The sequence below is a fragment of the Schistocerca nitens genome, chromosome 1 (assembly GCF_023898315.1).
Source record: "Schistocerca nitens isolate TAMUIC-IGC-003100 chromosome 1, iqSchNite1.1, whole genome shotgun sequence".
NCBI lineage: Eukaryota > Metazoa > Arthropoda > Insecta > Orthoptera > Acrididae > Schistocerca > Schistocerca nitens.
Genome location: NC_064614.1, coordinates 280461144 through 280479590, shown reverse-complemented (window position 1 = coordinate 280479590; position 18447 = coordinate 280461144). Strand labels below are relative to the sequence as shown.

Here is an 18447-nt window from a genome sequence, read left to right as displayed (position 1 = left end):
AATATTTGTAATACATATCTGTGTATGTAGTATATAAAGGGGAAACATTGTTAGTCAGAATCTTGATGGATTTATTTCCTACTTTTACACAATACCAGTATTGTAATAAACTTTCAAACTGACATAATTTACATATTTTAAATATATGTAATAAATAAATATGCATATAATACATAAAGGGAAAACATTCGTAGCAAATATCTTGAAAAATTCTTGAACAGTTTATTTCAGATTTTTACATGATGCTCTAACAAAAATTCGGACTGACATTAACTGTATATTTTTAAATATGTGTGATGTGTAAGAATATATGTAATGTATAAATGGGAAATCTCAGATCTGGAATGTTTTACTCCAAACTGTTACACAATTCTCTGTTAACTTGAGGCGGACATAGGCTATAAATTCTTTTAAATGACAAAATACAGATTTTCTGTTAAAACTGATTGAGGAAAAGAAAATACTGTGCTCCAAAAATGTAAGGCTTTCATTTTCTTTCTCAAAGTCAGTTTTAACTTAGATATTAGGGCATTTACACTGAGTTGACAAAACTCATGGGATTAGTATTTGGAACTAGACGCATGGAACATTCCATTTCAGTTGTTAGGGAATTCAGTATTCTGAGATCCACAGTGTCAAGAATGTGCTGAGAATACCAGATTTCATGCATTACCTCTCACCGTGGACAATGCAGTGGCTGACTGCCTTCACTTAATGACAGAGCAGTGGTGTTATGTAGAGTTGACAGTGTTAACAGACCAGCTTGCGGGCTTTCAAACAAAAGTAAAATGAAATGGTGATGGGGTAGCCTTCAACTATGTACCCTCAGACTCAACGTTGCAATATTAAAAGTTCTGGCTGATTTCATTGTCTAAGGCCTGGGATACGTAGTTGCCGCATTACCAGCCAAATACTGCTGCGTCTACAGTATACGATAACAATACACACATTGAATTGAATGAATTGAATGGTTGAAGCTTTCTATCACTCAGCAATTGCGAATTATGAATGTAACATATAAATTTATAAATGAGAGATTGCAATTAAATAAAATCTGCAGGTATTATCTTAATGACTTTAAATGATGAGTACGATAGTAGAAGTCCTTTTGAGAATGTGGTATATTTCTGCAAAATGCTTATTGGTGTTGATGGTCCAGCAATTAAATAAAATATAAGCTGAATAACAGGGTAACAATAGATTCCTACTGCATGTAATTAGTTATGAACAACAACATAGCTCGCAAGATATTCTCTTCTAAACGCACACCATGTCTTCACTGTAGAAGCCACAGAAATCTCACAAGTGCACAAGTCAGCGCTCCAAAATATTTCTATCTGCTGTGACCATGCACAAACCGCACCACACTCTCCAAGTCTCTGCTGCACCCCTGTCCTCTCTACCGAACTCACTTCCATCCAGTCTCCCCATTCACGAGCGCTGTGATTGGCTAGAGCGCTCGCACCATGTCTTCAATCCAACGCACCCACAGAACATAATGAAACACATTTGAAATACTGGATTTTCATTTAAATAACTTGAAATTAAATAAATATTCCTACAGCTGGACCATAAACACACTCTAACACACATTATTAAATACATAAACAAATTAAATAAACATAGAACAAAGGAATAGAAGAAAAGATAGGCCAATAGCCTAATGTCTCTGTGCTTTCTAAAAAACAATAAATATTTAACCAATTTCTTCATGAATAGTATATATTGGATATAAACAAAGACTTAGATGAATAAATATATTTATAAGCATGCTGCTACCGTTTTTTTGTGTCACTGTGGAGTACTTACGGCCTGATGCGATCAGTAGTAATCGGCCATTTTGACCTCAAATAACTCGTATACTATTCAAGTTACATGCCTGTAATTTATACCAATTTCGGTTTACACTAATAGCTTTCTAAAGACACGTCGATTGACGAAGTCGGGTGAAACGTTTAGATTTTGGAAATTCGTTGCTAGGTGTTACTTGTACAATTTACAATCAGATACTAAACTTTAAACTAATAAAGATACTGAAAATCTGATTACATCATCAGAATTGTCATGCAAATAATGGTAATGTACATGTTTCTTTTTGAGTTATCATTATTCATTTGTCTAATATTAATTTCTATATGAACTGTGAAATGTCTCCCATTAAGGTTTCACAAAGACCGCCATATTTGACCCTCCCGGCACACAGCATCACCAAGGAATTCCCAGCCATGTGCTCGATGAACCATGCGCTGGGGCTACCCCTCTTGTCCGGCTAACATTCGGCACCACGTGTTTGCTGCCGGGCCCCAGCAGGCCAAGCGGCCCATGCGGCCACTGGTTCCTCTGAACTTAGAATTTTTTCAGGGCACCACAACTCGCCCATTACCTCACAAGCTCCACAGCATGAAATAACCACAGAAATCAATCTGGTATACACAGAAAATCTATCCATTAGGACAGTGCAGCAAAATTTGGCATTAATGGGCTATGGAAGCAGACAACCGACGCAAGAGCCTCTGCTAACAGCATGACATCAGCTGCAGTGCCTCTCCTGGGCTCATGACCATATCATTTGGATTCTAGATGACTGGAAAAGAGTGGCCTGTTCAGATGAGCCTTAGTTTCAGTTGGTAAGAGCTGGTGAAAAGGTTTGATTGTGGCACAGACCCCATGAAGCCATGGACCAAGTTGTCAACAAGGCATTGCGCAAGCTGGTGGTGGCTCCATAGTGGTGTGGGCTGTGTTTACATGGATCATTGACTGGAAAGGATTATGATTGGCTTCTTGGAGACAATTTGCAGTGATTCATGGACTTCATGTTCCCAAATAACAGTGGAATTTTTATGGATGGCAATGCGCCAGGTCATCGGGTCGTAATTGTTCCCAACTGGTTTGAAGAACAATTCGAGCAAATGATTTGGCCAACTAGATTGCCCAATGTGAATCCCATTGAATATACATGGGACATAGTCCAAAGGTCAATTCATGCACAAAATCATCCACTGGCAACACTGTCACAGTTATGAGTGGTTGTAGAGGCTGCATGGCTCAGCATTTCTGCAGAGGACTTCCAACGACTTGTTGAGTCCCTGCCATGTCTAGTTGCTCCACTATGTTGGGCAGGAGCAGGTCTGACACGATGTTAGGATTTATCCCATGATTTTTGTCACCTCAGTGTAAACCATTAGACAAATTGTTTCTTTCACATACATTTTTCCTCCTTACGTATAATTTTAAACAAAAATTGTTTACAGAATGAGAATTTCACTCTGCAGCGCTGATGTGAAACTTCCTGGCAGATTAAAACTGTGTTCTGGACTGAGAGTCAAACTCAGGACCTACTTCGAGTCTCGGTCCAGCACACAGTTTTAATCTGACAGGAATTTTCAAAAATTGTTTACACAACAGTGTGCTGTTTTCCACCTCGCAATCAGTTTTAAGAGGAAATAGGAGTGTTCTAGTTATGGCTTATTGACTTAAGATTACAACACTACTATGGAATCTGAATCATCCGAAACTTTGCAGTCCTAGCCACTCACAGATTAAAGCTGTGAGAAATACTGTCATTGAAGCTAATATCCTCACAGATTCAGCAGCTGGATTGGTCTCTGCTGTAACCCTTACATTAATTATCCCAACCAATTTACCCATTCATTTTAAGTAACTTCATTTCTCAATTAAGGTTTCATTTGCAAGAACAATAAACAAGGCTCAAGGTCAGAGAGAGAGAGAGAGAGAGAGAGAGAGAGAGAGAGAGAGAGGAAATGGACAGAGCTTTGTTGGGGGGCAGGAGGGGTGGAGATGGACAGTGAGAGGGGGGAGGAGGTTTAGATGGAGATGGACATGGACATGGACAGTGAGAGGAGGGAAGAGGAGGAGGTGGACAAAGAGAGGCAGAGGATGATATGGATGGAGAGAGGGGGGAGAAGGAGATTAGGAAGTAAATATGAGGGGAAGTAAAAACTTAAGGGACTTTTGAGAAAAGGAATGTTTATTCTAATTATAGAAAATTGAAACATGTATTATTTTTCTACATCACTTCCCTACGTTTCAATACACTTTGTCCAGTATTCCACAGGTTTGTTGATTCTGCCAGAAGAAAGGGTTTTTGGTTGCACCTGTAACCAGTTTTTCACTACATCAGTGACTTCTGTGTTGGCTGCAAATCCCCCCCCTGGGAATTTCCTTCAGTGGTCCAAACATATGGAAATTGGTTGGAGCCAGGTCTAAACTGTATGGTGGGTGTCCCAGCAATTCGAATCCCAACTCCTTTATTGTTTTGGACATCCATTTGGCAAAAAGTGGCTGAGTGTCACCTTGCTGCAGGATGATGCCTTTTTACAGTTTTCTGCAATGTTTGGCTCTTGTTGCAGGTTTGGATTTAGTCTGCAACACATCACAATACTTCTCACTGCTCACAGTTTCACCTCTTGGGATGAAATGAATGGCTACCACACCTCACTTGTCCCAGAATAGTGTTAGCATAATCTTACCAGCTGATGGATGATATTTAAATTTCTTGTGATGATGGGTGTTTCCAAATCATGCTCATGACCTTACTTTCTGGTTCATGATGACGCACCCACATTTCATCTACAGTAACAATTTGCTATAGAAATCCATCTCCGTCACAATGATATGAGATCAGATGTTTATGAGAGATGTCCATCCTTTGCATCTCGTGCTGTGCTGACAATTCTTTCGGTACCCATCTTGCACACACTTTCTGAAAATGACTGACATGAAAAGTATTGGCAATTTCGTACACTGTGACACATCTGTTTTCCGTCACCACCATACCTTCAAGACTTCGAAATTGTCCCCAGTTGTTAACGTTAATGGCCTGCCCAATCTTTCCTCGTTACATAGAGAAATTCTTCACCATTTGAAGCTCTCTGTCCATTTGTAGATCTTGCTTCATGATAAACAACTGTCACTGTAATGTGCGTGCATTCGACGAATAATTTCCACAGGTTTAACACCTTCTGCAGACAAAAATCGAATCAATGCCATCATTTCCTTCTTGGAGCATTTTAGCAATGGAACTGCCGTGTTTCCCAGTCTGCTACAATACAATGAGTAGTGTGGGAATAAGAGTGACACATTGTATAGAGTTGTTGCCAACAATTATACTTCAGCCATGGATACTAATAGTGTTATCAAGCCGTACAGCAAGAAATTGCAAAATGTCCCTTTACTTTTAGACTTCCACTTGTCCAATTTCCATGCCTATTTAGCAGTTGCAAAGCATTGCCAGGTTCACTACCTTCTAATATATTTGTAAAATTATGATTATAATATTTTATCTATGCTTAGTCAGCCTACAAAAATCCTCCCCCAACCAGTATGTCTGTCTTTTTTCTCCCTAAATGTGACATCTGTGGTTCCAGAGTTAGAGCTGAAAAGTCAGTGTCCCAGTGAGTTGGATTGTCAGTGCTGACTAAGAGGATAAGTATCAAGACACACATCCAAATGTTCAGTGCTGAATCTATGATAGGTTCTAGTATGGTTTTCTATCACTAACCAAATCTTTAACCTCTGGTAGTTATTTACATATACAGAAGTGCCACACTTTCATGTTGTTTGAAGACCACAGTAAACTGCAAGTTCTCTTATGACTGGCTAGGTAAGTCAATTCGAAAGTCAGAGGCAACAAGGATGTACTGCACCCAATAGGACTGTGTGCAATTAAGCTCTATAGTGTTCTAAGCAAACATCAGATTAGGACAGTTTTATTTATCTTCAGAAGTATTCACTCATCTTCAGCCCAGACAATAGTCATAAAGCAGTAAATCTTAAATATTGACTCATCAGTTGTGGCGGTTCCACCTGCTTTTAATTATTCATTAGATGTCCTCGGTGTTGACGTACTGCATTGCTACAATGGCTGAAAAATGGGGTATGTGGATTCCGACACTGACTACCTTAAATGATGTAGCTGACAGATGCACAGTTAGGTTCTTTGGTACTTTAATTTTCACTTTGCACATCCCCAAAATATTACACAGTTATATGTGTAAGACCAGTGCGCTATTGTTTAAACTTTCCATAAGCCTCATTAATAGTTTGCAGGTGAAACTCCTCATACTGCTAAAATAGTTTCTTGTTGAACATCTACGAGCAGTAAAACATAACCACAAAGTCCATAGTTCTTGAAAAATAAGCAGGTGTTTATGGAGCAGCCACTGTCATTGGTTTTTACACAGGGCCTAATTGTTTAATACTTATTTCACAGTTAATTTGAAGCATTGTTGATGTTCTAACCAGCACAGGTTACTTGTCTGAAACTCGGCCGTGGACTGACTGTCTCGTGACCAAAAATCGTGCTCTTATATATCATCACAAGAATAGGTGCTGAAACTACACATTGTTTAAACTTAAATTTACAGAAATTACAATTAAAACTTAACTCATTAAATTAACACGGAGGGTATAGTGGTAATACCTGTTTCTGGAATGAAAATTATTGGTGCTACTGGTAAGCGCTCAAAAAGTGTGAAACAAGAGGTACTATAACTGTGGAATTGTCAGGGCAGTTGCTGGAGTGCAATTTCTTCATAATTCAAAATCTTAGCATTGATGTAATATTTTGGACTAATTTATTGTGCAAATGATGTGTAAATATTAATTTTGCTAGTGGTAAGTTTAGTTTTAAGTACAATGGTAGTAGGTACGAAGTATCATTTTTGGAAGTTATGGATAAGTGTATTGACACTGAATTAGATTTGCCATTAAGAGTTTCAACCACAGAGCAGGTTACTGAGGAAGAAGAGGAGGAGAGAGTAATGTTGGAGATAATAAAGAGAGTTGAGGATATTAAAGGTATTACAAAAAGTCAAAGAAAGGAATTAAAAGGTATTCTCCTGAGCAACTGTGTGGCATTTTCAGACAGGCCTGGTTTGGTAAAAGATTCTGAATGCAAATTAAAGTTTAAGGGTCATGAACCATTTTTCAAAAAATCTTATATTATTCCATTCTAAAAAAAAGAAGTTGTGAGGAAAGAAATTCAGAAGATGGTCTCATTGTGGATAACGGAAAAGTCAAACAGCAGGTACAATAATCCACTTGTGGTTGTAAGAAAGAAGAACGGTGGTGTCAGGTTGGTTCTGGATGCCAGGAAGTTAAATGAAATTATAATAGGAGAGAGTGACAGACCCTCTAACATAGATGAAATTTTGCAAACGTTCATTGATAAAAATTTATGACTTCTTTTGATGTGATTTGTGGCTATTGAAATATCAATCTGGCCTAGGAATCTAGGCCATTTACAGCATTTTTACATGAAGGTAAGTGTTACCAATATTGTGTGCTGACATTTGGTCTGATCTTGTCTGTGTGTGTGTTTATCAGAGCTATTGATAGGGTGCTAGGTGAGATATTAACCAATGAAATAACAGTCTATGTAGATGATATCCCAGTAGCGAGTGCAGAATGGTTCATGCACTGTGAGATTCTGAACAAAGTACTGAGAGCTACGTATAGAGGAGGTATGAAACTAAAATTAAGTAAATCTGCATTTGTGAAGAAGGAAATTTCGTTTTTGGGTCACAGGATTAACGAGGAAGGTAGACAGTCTGATCCAGAAAAGCTTGCGGCTATTGTGGATTTCCCACCCTGTTTGGCTTCTACCGAAAGTTTGTATCAGATCAGTCATTTAACCATCCTTGTCTTGGTAATTTGTTGAAAAAGAATGTAGTGTGGAATTGGACAGAGGAGTGTGAGAGGCATTTCAGAGTTTGAAAAAATAATTGGTAAATAGTAAGATGCTAGGACATCCAAATTTTTCACTACCTTTCTGTATGAGTACTGATGCAAGTTTTTGTGGTTTGGGGGTAGAAATTTTCCAGTTAGTACATAATGAGATAGCGGTTGAACATAAAACTATTGCTTTTGCTAGTAGGACATTATAGCCACATGAAAAGAACTATTACATTTCAGAATCAGAGGCTTTGGCAATTATTTTTGGGTTTCAAAAGTTTGAGTACTTTTTATTTATTTTTTATTTATTTATTTATTGTTCCGTGGGACCACATTTAGGAGAAGTCTCCATGGTCATGGAACGAGTCAATACATGAAATTATAACATGATTGTAGAAACAGATAAAATGAAATATAAGAAACATATTCAGGTGACAAGACGTTAGTTTAAATAAAGAAAATCAAGAATGTAACACTGGAATTTGCTTAATTTTTTAGCTCTTCCAGGAGCTCCTCGACAGAATAGAAGGAGTGAGCCATGAGGAAACTCTTCAGTTTAGACTTAAAAGTGTTTGGGCTACTGCTAAGATTTTTGAGTTCTTGTGGTAGCTTATTGAAAATGGATGCAGCAGAATAGTGCACTCCTTTCTGCACAAGAGTCAAGGAAGTGCATTCCACATGCAGATTTGATTTCTGCCTAGTATTAACTGAGTGAAAGCTGCTAACTCTTGGGAATAGGCTAATATTGCTAACAACAAACGACATTAAAGAAAATACATACTGTGAGGGCAATGTCAAAATTCCCAGACTATTGAATAGGGGTCGACAAGAGGTTTACGAACTTACACCATACATAGCTCGAACAGCCCGTTTTTGAGCCAAAAATACCCTTTTTGAATCGGAAGAATTACCCCAAAAAATAATACCATATGACATAAGCGTATGAAAATATGCGAAGTATACAACTTTTCGTGTTGAAATGTCACTTATTTCAGATACTGTTCTAATGGTAAATAAAGTGGCATTTAGTTTCTGAACAAGATCCTGAACATGGGCTTTCCACAACAGCTTACTATCTATCCGTACGCCTAGGAACTTGAACTGTTCCGTCTCGCTTATAACATGCCCATTCTGTCTGATTAAAATGTCAGTTCTTGTTGAATTGTGGGTTAGAAACTGTAAAAACTGAGTCTTACTGTGATTTAGCATCAAATTATTTTACACAAGCCACGAACTTATATCATGAACTATATTATTTGATAATGTTTCAATATTACACACAAGATCCTTCACTACCAAGGTGGTGTCATCAGCAAACAGAAATATTTTTGAATCACTTGTAATACTAGAAGGCATATCATTTATATAAACAAGAAACAGCAGTGGCCCCAGCACCGACCCCTGGGGAACGCCCCATTTAACAGTGCCCCATTGGGACTGAACATCATTACCACTCTCAATATTGCGGAGGATTACCTTCTGCTTTCTGTTCTTAAAATAGGAGGCGAACCAATTGTAAGCTACTCCCCTTACTCCATAATGTTCCAACTTCTGCAGTAATATTTTGTGGTCAACACAGTCAAAAGCCTTCGTTAAATCAAAGAAAACACCTAACGTTCGCAACCTTTTATTTAATCCGTCCAAAACCTCACAGAGAAAAGAGACTATAGCATTTTCAGTTGTTAAGCCATTTCTAAAACCAAACTGTACATTTGACAGCAAATTATGTGAATTTAAATGCTGCAGTAACCTTGTATATACAACCCTCTCGATAACTTTAGCAAACACCGATGGCATATAAATAGGTCTATAATTGTCAACATTATCCCTGTCTCCCTTTTTATAAAGTGGCTTCACTACCGAGTACTTTAATCGGTCAGGAAACCGACCACTTCTAAAGGAAAAGTTACAGATATGGCTAAGTACTGAGCTAACATACGTGGAACAATACTTCAGTATTCTGCTAGATACCCCGTCATATCCATGAGAGTTCTTGGTCTTTAGTGATTTAATTATTAACTCAATCTCCCTCTTGTCAGTATCATGGAGGAGCATTTCAGGTAACAGTCTCGGAACACTTTTTTCTAAGAGCACTATATGATTCCCTGTTGGGACTAGGTTTCTATTTAGTTCACCTGCTATATTCAGAAAGTGATTATTAAGTACTGTACATATATGCGACTTATCAGTAACACGGACATCCCCACTACGCACTGATTCTATATTCTCGACCTGTCTCTGCAGACCGGCCACTTCCTTTACAACTGACCATATGGTTTTAATTTTATCCTGAGACTTAGCTATTCTATCTGCATACCACATACTTTTTGCCTTCCTAATAACTTTTTTAAGCACCTTACAATACTGTTTGTAATGGGCTGCTGCATTTAGATTTTGACTGTTTCTAACGTTTTGATATAATTGCCACTTTGTTCTACAAGATATTCTTATCCCATTAGTCAGCCACCCAGGCTGCCTGTTTGTGCTAGTACCCTGTTTTGAACGTTCTAACGGAAAGCAACTTTCAAAGAGCACGAGAAAAGTCTTGAGGAAAGCATTATATTTATCGTCTACTGTATCAGCACTATAAACATCTTGCCACTCTTGTTCCTTGATAAGGTTTACAAAAGTCTGTACAGCAACTGGATCAGCTTTCCTAAAAAGTTGGTAACTATATTTAACATGTGTTGCAGCACAAAAATCTTTTAGGCTTAAAATTTGTGCATCATGATCTGAAAGGCCATTCACCTTTTTGCTAGCAGAATGCCCTTCTAATAATGACGAATGAACAAAAATATTGTCTATGGTTGTTCTACTGTTCCCTTGCACTCTCGTTGGAAAGAATACAGTTTGCATAAGATTATATGAATTAAGGAGGTCTACCAGCATCCTTTTCCTTGCACAATCACTTATACAATTAATATTGAAGTCACCACATATAACTAACTTTTTGTATTTCCTATAAAGTGAACCAAGAACCTCCTCTAGCTTTAGCAAAAATGTTGTGAAATCGGAGTCTGGGGATCTATAAATAACAACAGTAAGACGTTTAGCTCCACTAAATTTAACCACACCTGCACAACATTCAAACACCTTTTCAGTGCAGTACTTTGAAACATCAATTGACTCAAATGGGATACCGTTTTTCACATACATGGCTACTCCCCCACACCGCAAGGAGCTCCTAGAAAAGCTGCCAGCCAACCTGTATCCTGGTAAAGGAAGCCTCTGAATTATCTCCTTATTTAAGAAGTGTTCAGATATACCAATAATTTCAGAGTCAACATCTATAAGCAGTTCACTAACTTTATCTCTAATACCTTGTATATTTTGATGAAATATACTAATTCCCTCATTAATCGGATACCCAAGCTTTGTAGAAAGTGGTTTCTTTGTTAGAGAGACTTCCCTTAAGCAGGAATACCTATCAGCTGACTTCAATCTAAAAAAGGTACAGCTCTAACACCCACAACTACCGGAATTTTCCCATGAGTGATCCCACCACCCCCACCTATGCTGTCACCTATAAGTTTTGCCAACCTCCCCTTCCCATACCTGTTGAGGTGCAGGCCATGTCTAGTGAAACCCGTCCTGCTGATAGACTCCACCGACACCACTGAAATGTGACTCATGCCTTCTGTCATCAGCGCACCCCCAAGTCTCATGTTATTACGCCTGACGGCTGTATTAAGATGAGGCCGATCGTGACGCTGAAACAGTTCCACGAAATGCACATTCGTGTTGCCAGTCTGAGTGGCTATCTTTTCCAGGTCACCATCTATGTCATACTCCCCATCCCTATCAATACTATTACCAGCACCACCCACAATCACTACCTGATCCTCTTTAGTAAAATCCCTACATAACCCCCCTATGTTAAAAGTCACCTGAGCCAATCCTGCATTAGGCTTCACAATGCTGGTGACCTGGTACTCACTCCCCAAAACTTCCTGCAACTGCTGGCCTACACCTCTACCATGAGAACTACCTAACAGCAGAACCTTCTCCTTTCTCTTAGACTTTGCAACTGTCCTAGCCACCGTAACTGCTGAGGTCTGCTGCATACTTCCTACATCTACAGCTACTAGAGATTCCTCTCCACTAGACTCTGACAGTTGGTCATATCTATTACAAACACCAATAGTAAAACTATCTGAAAATCTCCTTCTCCTAGCAGATCTCTTGCCAACAGCCAGCTCCCATTCCCCAACCCCCTTCTCCCTCCTCATCCTATCTAGCTCCTCCTGTGCGTTTTTCAACTGCACCTGAAGGGCACAGATCTTACGCTCCTGCTCCTCTATCAACTTACTCTTGCTACATAACCTGCAGTTCCAGGAGAGGATCTCACCAGAATGCCCACTGGCTTCCCCACTGCATTCCCCCCAGTGAAAATACTTCGAACAAGTCTCACACCCCAATCCACTACTCACGAACCTACTGCAAAGCCCACACTTCTCACTCATGGTAAAATTTTACAATTATTGAAACAAGAAAACAACTTTATCTAAGTTCCGCTACTACAATAAGAAGATGTTAAAAACTGACTACAATAATCACAAACTTGCTCTACAAGGGAAGTAACTACTATTATTGACAGTATTAATCAACAACAAATGAGAATATAACAAAATACTAACACAGAAAGAAAATCAAACGTCTAATGACAGTAACGAAACTGAAAGCAGTTCGCAAAGATTTCTTCTGAAGTTATTTCACCGGAAAACACCAAGAACACCGGTTGAAGACTACTAAAGTTCCTAAATAAACTACTATACACAAACAATTAATTAGTACTTAGCTTTCGATGCGCCGCTACAGCTGCAACTGGTCAGCGCGGAATGTAAACACGGGTAAGAGGTTAAGTTGCTCGATACGAAACACTCACAAATATCAGGCCACAACACAAGAAATGCAGAGGTGAATGAAGAAACCACTAATAAGTCACTTATATAGTAAATATTATCACAAAAACAGTTAAAATATATATCTGAAACCTAAAAATAGATGAAAACTTAGAGAGCGATCTCACACGCAGTCAGTACTATTTGCTTGGACATAAGACCATAGTGTATACAGATCATAAGGCCTTGAGTTACCTTCAGAAGTGCAGGCTGAAACACACCAGGTTAATTAGGTGGGCTCTGTATTTGCAACAATTTGATTTGGAGGTAAGGTATGTAAAAGGAAAAGACAATAATGTGGCTGATGCACTACCTAGGATTGCCAGCCGGGAAGCAGGGTACTGACAGTAGTGAAAACTGTGAAGAACAAGCAAGGTTGTTTTGTTTGCAGGGGTTGAAGGATGAGAAGCTTATGAGGAGGATTTGCAGGCAAATAAGAAGGGAACAGAATTAGGATCCAAATTTAAGGTTGGTTTAGCAGTATTACAATTCAGACAACATGCCGAAGGTGAAACAGTACTATAGATACATAAAGGTTTGTTGTTTAGGAGGAAAAATTTGAGTGATCAGGACTGGAAGTTATGCTTTCCTGACCAACATATTGATAAGTTTATTGACTACTTGCATGAAAGTTATGGACATTATGGGACCAGGAAAATAATAGCTAAGTGCAGGAGACAGTAATATTTAACAACTTGTGGAGAAGGGTTGAGCAGAGACTAGAAAGGTGTGACAAATGTCAGAGAGTAAAGACAACTGATGTGCAAACAAAAGGCTTAATGCATTCTGTCCTTCCTAGTGAACCTAAAGAGATTGTAGCAGTTGACCTTCCAGGACCAATGCCTGCATCTACAGGAGGTTGTAAATATATTTTCTTTGTCTTAGACACATTCTCAAAATATGTAAAATTGTATCCAATTAAGAAGGCAAATACTAGTACTATAATTAAGAAGTTGATATCGGATTACTTTTGCAATGAAGGGGTACCAGAATCACTTTTGTCTGACAATAGTCCACAGTTTGTTTCAGAGAGGTTTGAACATTGTATGGCAATACACAAAATGAAACGCATAAAGATTTCTACATATTTTCCACAATGTAACATGAGTGAAAGGGTTATGAAGGAGATTAATAGACTGTGTAGGACTTACTGTAGTAAGAAACACACTGCTTGGGCGAGTCAAATTCAACATTCCGAAAACATTATTAACAACTTCTGGAACGAATCAACAGGATATGCCCCATGTGAGCTTATGTACAATGAGAGACTCAGTAACATCATTAGAGAAGAAGTGGATTTCTGTCACGTAAGTGAAGTAGCACAAGATGAAAAGATCAGATTGACTAAAGAGATGATGAAAAAGAAAGTGGGAGGAAGGAAGAGAAGCCATGAGAAAGGAGTGAAACCGACTAGTTTCAAAATAGGTGACCTTGTACCTGTAAAAACAAAAGAAAAATCTAGCAAAGTAAACCATGAGATAAAGAAATTTTTGCATATGTATCGTGATCCTTTCAGACTGGTACACCTTGCCCATTACAACTCTTATGAATTGGCCTATATAAAGACTAACAGGACTTTTGGGTTAAAGAATATCATTGACCTGAATCCCTATGTATCACCAATTAGATGTTTGAGTATTGATCCACAACAGTTTGAAAAGTTTCTGAGCTTGGGTAGTACTGATTCTGTTAAGAGAACAGGGTGTGCATCGAACCAGACGTAAGACCTATGAAGCAAGTATGGGTTCAACATTCTGTGTTGGATTCATTATGTGGCGATAATGCTTACCCCAGCTGTCTTGTATCATTTTTCATGTTTCTTGAGGCAGTCAAAGTCTTCCCATACCCTATCTGTAGTTCATAAGTAAATCAGAACCATTCTGTCTTCTACTTTCAAGTAATTTTGTACAGTAGGATACTTAATATAGAGATATTGTAGAAAAAGTTTCTCTGGTATTATGGATGTATATGTATATTATGTTATGCTAGTTATAAGTAATGCAATCATAAGATGATGGGGCCGGCCGCGGTGGTCTCGCGGTTCTAGGCGCGCAGTCCGGAACCGTGCGACTGCTACGGTCGCAGGTTCGAATCCTGCCTCGGGCATGGATGTGTGTGATGTCCTTAGGTTAGTTAGGTTTAGGTAGTTCTAGGGGACTTATGACCACAGCAGTTGAGTCCCATAGTGCTCAGAGCCATTTTTTTTATAAGATGATGGAAGAAAATAAATTGGTACCATGATTAAAGAATTTCTGTAAATCAAAGAGGTAAGGTAAACTGAAAATGAAAGGTGTCAGTATATGTGAAGAATAATTAACATCTGAAGTAATCAGCTCATGGATGGAGCAGCAGAAGCAATATGCAGTAAAAACAATCTTAAATATGAGATCTTAATATTTATTGTGACTTAGTACAAGTGTTTGTGTTCAGTACAATCAGTGTATGAAGATAACCATCTATCTGTGTCATAGTACAGCCTTTTCTACCATTAAGGAATTACAAATTTAAACACAATTGCCTGAACCAATGTGTGTGAAATGTATTAGTTAGGTTTGTATGTATATCGCCCTTCAGGCTAGAATGTCAAACAAATAATAGTTTTTCTAAGTGATAATTTTGTCAGGTCGGTAATGAGAGTTCAGTTTGCCTTTACATAAGGATCTGTTACTGTGGAGTGTTTTTCAGTAGAGTCAATTGTGCATTATATAAGCAGAGCATGTGTTTGTTTAATATATAATGAAACAATAATGGGATGATAAAATAATGAATAATATTAGGGTCTTAATGAGTAGGGAGCCTGTATCTGCAGTAGGGATATTTTTTGAGAATGCACTCCACTAGCTAACAAGGTAAGAAATGTAAGTGTAATAATGGAGTTGACAGATATGATTAATGAAAAAGGTAAATTTATACAAACAAACGTGGTGTAACTGTAATGATGATCTATTTTTGAACTAGGCAACACTGGGTACTGTTTATATTGTACAATTCATGACACTGGAGTTGGACTGAGAGTTTAACAGAAAGAGTAATATGTTAGTGAGGTACAAGAAATATAATGCTGCATCATCAGATCTATACATTATCTGAAAACTTCTGTTTGTGTTCTGAGAAAGTATGAGCTTGAAGAAATGGGATGAAGAAAAGTAATTCTACTGATAACTGTAGTGCTAAAGTGATGTGAATATTTTGAAAGGTCAACTATTTGGTAACATTTTGTGATTTTGTGAGGATTTAATTTTCTGTTTTAATGAGAGTAGTGCTCAGAGTTGAGTAGAGAAGTGGGGAAATGATTTGGTACAACTTCCATCCCCTTTATTTTGATTTGGTAGTAATTAATTTATGTGTTGGTGACTCTATTCTTTTTTCATAAAGTAATGATTAGTAAATCTATGCTACTGCACATCTTGAGTTTTGCTATTTTGCAAGGGGAAAAGAAACAAAAAAAAACTTTTAAGTTTAAGCAGTTTCAGACAGTTATGACTTAAGAGTAATGTTTTGTAGTGTAATGTGCAATTGATTTTAAAAAAATTTCTACTCCACACCTTTCATACTATAGTGAAAATTAGTGCTAATTATTGTAAAGTTATGGGAACCATGTATTTATTTATGATGTAATGACTATCATTTGCCATTAGTGTTAAACATATTTTTTCTTAGACTTAAGTTAGAAGTATAAGTGTAGTAGGGTATTGTGTCTCATTTTTTCATATACTGTGGTGGAGGAGAACCACCTCCAAGGGAACTGACATCAGTGCATTTCCTAACTAACTGCTACTTGGACCTGTTGAAGGTGTGGACAGCTGGGTAAGAAAGCATGTTAAAGATCATTGAAAAAGTGAAAGTGATTGCAAAAAATACTAAATATTGAGCAAGCGAAATTTTTTGTCTGAACATGAACTGTAATGCACAGTGTAATTTAACTTTTTTTTCAACCTCTGAAGATTTATTTTGTTTAGCAAGACAGAACTTGTACAAAGTGGTATGTGTTTTAAAATGTAATCCTTGTTTAACACAAAAAGGATATCACGTATGATGAAGATGGATAAATTTTGTTAAAAGTATAACTTGTAGATATTTTGTGATCTATATGTAAGTATTTTGTATGGTGATTTTCGTATGGCCAGTTCACATAAGTTAGAATTTCAAAAACATATTTCCTGTAGTTTTTGATAAGATTTCTTATGTAATAATTTTTGTGTGTGTAATTTTAAACCCAGTTTCTTGTATCACTAGTGGTCATTGAATTGACCAGTTAGCTATTAGCAATATCTATATGGTCAATCCAATCAGGGGAGGGGGTATGATGATGCAAGCTGGGATAATTTTAATTCCCCTCTTGTTTTGTCATCTGTCTCCTTTAAATTCATTTTGTTACTTTTAACTATTTACCAATAGTATACATGAATATAACCTGCATTTTGAAAAGGAAGGCCCTCAGTTTTAAAGAATATAACACCAGTTTATTTTGAGTATTCCTAGTTAGTATCTTTTGTTACAGAACGAAATCAGTGATTGTTTCGTAACTTAAATACTATTGTTGATGTAAACACAAGTATAAATTCTGTAATAAGTGTAAACATTTGGAAGATGAAGTACTGGTAATCTTAAAGTATCTATTTAGCTCTATTCAAAAACATGAAAAGACACAATTTTTCGATGTATTCAAAAAATTCCTGTGAAATACCATTCAAATCACTACCACTGTTCAATAAACACTTAACATGTATACCTTGTACACTTGCTGTTACTACAGAGAGCCACACTTCCTTTTTACGTACCGTGTGATCTTATTCATACAACAGATTCTCATTAATACTTTTCCTGGAAAAACTATCATCTTGCTTACCAAATTGACTATCAGACACAGTCAAATAAAAGATAGCCTGGTCTTCTTCCTCATTACAACTTTCAAACTCTAACTCTTCTTTAGGACTGATATTATCCTCATTTATTCTTTCTTTACTTACCACCTGGCCATCATTGTCAATTATAAATTCAAATACCTTGTCCTCATCAATACTGGATTCGTCACTGCTGTCATCATTACAACTACTGTCAGAATCAGACCCTTTGTCATTTTCACTATCCTCAAACATTTGGCTAATTAGTTGATCCTTGTTTCCAGTATTAGACCACAAAGCAAACCACCTGACTTCCTCATGTTTCGTAAAAATTTAAAAGCCATTTCGACACTTTGGAAATCCTGAGCAACATTAACCCACTCTGTTTCATCACTTAATTTTATTATAATAAGTTCCTCCTCACTTTGTATGGGATAAACATTGCTACCCACACCATCATTCAACATGTCACTATAATTAGAAATTACACTCATCTTACTACTAGTATCTACATTACCCTTACCTGTGGTCACAGCACATTTATACACACGTGGCTCTTCATCACTACCTGCTCAAGTGCGAGCCAAAACTGGAGCATAATCTAGTTTACGTGGTTCGGTCCAGAATAAAGTCATCTCCTCCATTTCTTTTACTTGAATTTCTCCTATATTTCCGTGCCCATTCTGGCTATCCTCCACCCAACCATTCCTTGAATTTCTATTATAATTAGTCCTGTTCATCTTGTTTACCTGACATTCTCTCCCTGACTGATTATTGCCATCAAAATTCCTCCTACAATCTTCAACTGAGGGCTTCACCCTCTCCACTTTATAAAAATAGTTTAAGAAATTACTAATATTACCCCTAAGTGCAGGCACAAGCAATTCTCTAATTTTCTGAGGGAACTTAGTTTCTAAACCCATAATTATTGATTCACTGACTAGCTCTTTGTCCAAATATTTCAGTTTGTCTATCCAAAGCTGACAGAAACCTTTCACCGTACCCTT

General features: G+C 37.5%; 1 protein-coding gene across 1 annotated transcript in view; it reads left to right on the top strand.

The window, feature by feature from the left end:
• LOC126248157 (sodium leak channel NALCN) overlaps nucleotides 1–18447 on the top strand; it is a 394425-nt gene that overhangs the window by 150773 nt on the left and 225205 nt on the right. The gene's annotated exons all lie outside the window — the stretch shown is intronic.